Below are 2,099 nucleotides of genomic sequence, written 5' to 3' on the forward strand. Positions count from 1 at the left end.
GGAAGGGAAGGAAAAATAAGATAAAAACAGAGAGGTAGGCAAACCATAAGAGACTCTTAAATACAAAGAAGGGTGTATGTACTCTTAAATACAAAGAAGGTTAAGGGTGACAGTGGGTTTGAAGGTGAGCCAAATCAGTGATGGGCATTAAGGCGGGCACTTTTCAGGATAAGCACTGGGTATCAAATGTAAGAGATGATTCACTGGGTTTTACTCCTGAAACCAAGACTACACTGTATGTTAACTAATGTAAAAAAAAAAAAAAAAGCTGCATAAGGAAATGCAGGAATGCTAGACATCCTAGCTCTTAGCATAGATGTTTATGGGACCATGTTCAGCAGCTGTGGCCATAAAAGTACATCACACATCTTTTCCCCAAATACAAAACAAGCAGGGGAGGGGATTCAGAGGTCATTGAAAAGGATCCCTGGAGGATTTAAATCTAGGTAAAGTGTTAACATGGAGCCCCTAGAGGAAGAATGATAATGGAAAGTCCTGCCTGCCCTTAGTCAATTTGCAAATTACCTTCTCCTGTCCTTATCCTTTCCACATGTAGGGTTTGACCTCTTTACATGTTTTTTGCTAATGCAACTCCAGAGTTTGAACTAGAAAACTTAAAGTTTCAAATATTTGGTAAAAAAAAAAAAAAACCTCCAAAACAAAAAACAATACCTCAATAAAAGAAGCAGGAAACAAACCTTTTCCTTTAAAGTGTAGAAAGCAGCCACTGTCCTGGGGCAGGTAGTAGTCCTGGAAATTGTTACACTTAAGGACATCCAATTTCAATGGTTGCTGCCATTCCTGTGAAAGTAACTTCAACCTCTAAATCTCAGTAATTCTGAGGAGCTGTCTCTTCTTTTTACCCAAATTCATTATACTGAAATTAACCTGTTCTCTGAGTAAGAGGAATTTGGGAGGAGGGCTGGCTCTTCTCCTTCCTCCCACATACAATAGCTGATGACTCTGTAAGATTTCTTAGTTCAAGAAAGACTATGAGAGTCTGTACACCATTTAAATTGCTGTAGGAAGTAATAGAACCAAACCAAACTCCTGGGCTATAAAAGAAGGCTTTAATATAATAATATTCAAATCTAGCTTTTACTATTTAAGATAAATATTGCCACTCCAAGTAGGTAAATAGATGGGAGGAAGAAGTGTCAAGGAGATGGGGTTCATCACAGCAAGTGTCCAAGCTGCTGAGGAAAGGTTGCGCTAGCACTGGACATTCACTCAGTCCTGAGCTTGATTGTGGCCAATTCTTCTTGTTCTTGAGTTTCACTGGTCAGCTAGGATTGGGGCTCCAGCTGGCAGGACAGGATGTAGCTAAAGAGAGAATGACACCTGTGAGTCGACCAGGAGCTACAATTCAGGTGTCTCTCCCAGTGTTTTCCCAGTAGCTGGAGTCTGGTGTTCCAGTGATCACAAGGAAACAAGGCTTGAGGCTGCCCAGGGAGCCATGGATGCAGGATCCCTAGAGTGGCCACCAGAAAGAGTCCACGCCTTTGCCCAGCTCCTGATGGGCCTCACCTCTCATTCTCACTGAGTCGCTCCACAGCCTGGAAGCAGGCTCTAAACTCCTCCTTCGGTTCTAGAGTGTACTTATCTGCAGCCACCTGGAGGAGCATGATCTCTTTCATTACTTTGTATTCCTAGGCCAAGAGAAGAACAGGATGCACACAGAGCCTGGGTGGGTTGAGCAGTGGGATAGGGGACCAGTCCTAGGTCTTTGCACATGTGGCAATCTTCCTTCCCTGAAAATTCATCCAGTCTCAACCTGTTCTCAGAGGTGAGTATAAATAGCCCCTCCTCCTGCAGGAAGTTATCCCTGATGCCACTCCCCTGACTTCACTTACCAGATGGATGGGTCTTACACTTTTTCATTATCAAACTATTCCAGTAAATGTGTGATGGAGGGGATGCAGCCAAGAAATATTCTTCCCAGGGGCATCTCTGGTATCCCCTCCCCTACACTCCCCTAATAGGAAGTGCCACAAATGCTCACCTTAGTTTTTTTCTTATGGTTGATCTCATCTCCCTAGAAAGCAAATAGCCAAAGTCCATCAGAAAGAGCCCCTTGGTATTGCTTGTTCCTTATACCC

At 43.3% G+C, this 2,099-nt stretch overlaps 1 long non-coding RNA gene across 1 annotated transcript; it reads right to left on the bottom strand.

The window, feature by feature from the left end:
- Positions 1-1,048: 1,048 nt before the first annotated feature.
- LOC121024621 (uncharacterized) lies at positions 1,049-1,756 on the bottom strand. The gene is made up of 2 exons (XR_005787770.1): positions 1,528-1,756; positions 1,049-1,323 (listed from the first exon to the last, which is right to left on the bottom strand). It is a non-coding gene; the product is annotated as an uncharacterized LOC121024621 (long non-coding RNA).
- Between the last annotated feature and the right edge of the window lie 343 nt (positions 1,757-2,099).

The sequence above is a fragment of the Herpailurus yagouaroundi genome, unplaced genomic scaffold, assembly GCF_014898765.1.
Source record: "Herpailurus yagouaroundi ecotype Mexico unplaced genomic scaffold, PumYag 66435, whole genome shotgun sequence".
Taxonomy (NCBI): Eukaryota; Metazoa; Chordata; class Mammalia; order Carnivora; family Felidae; genus Herpailurus; species Herpailurus yagouaroundi.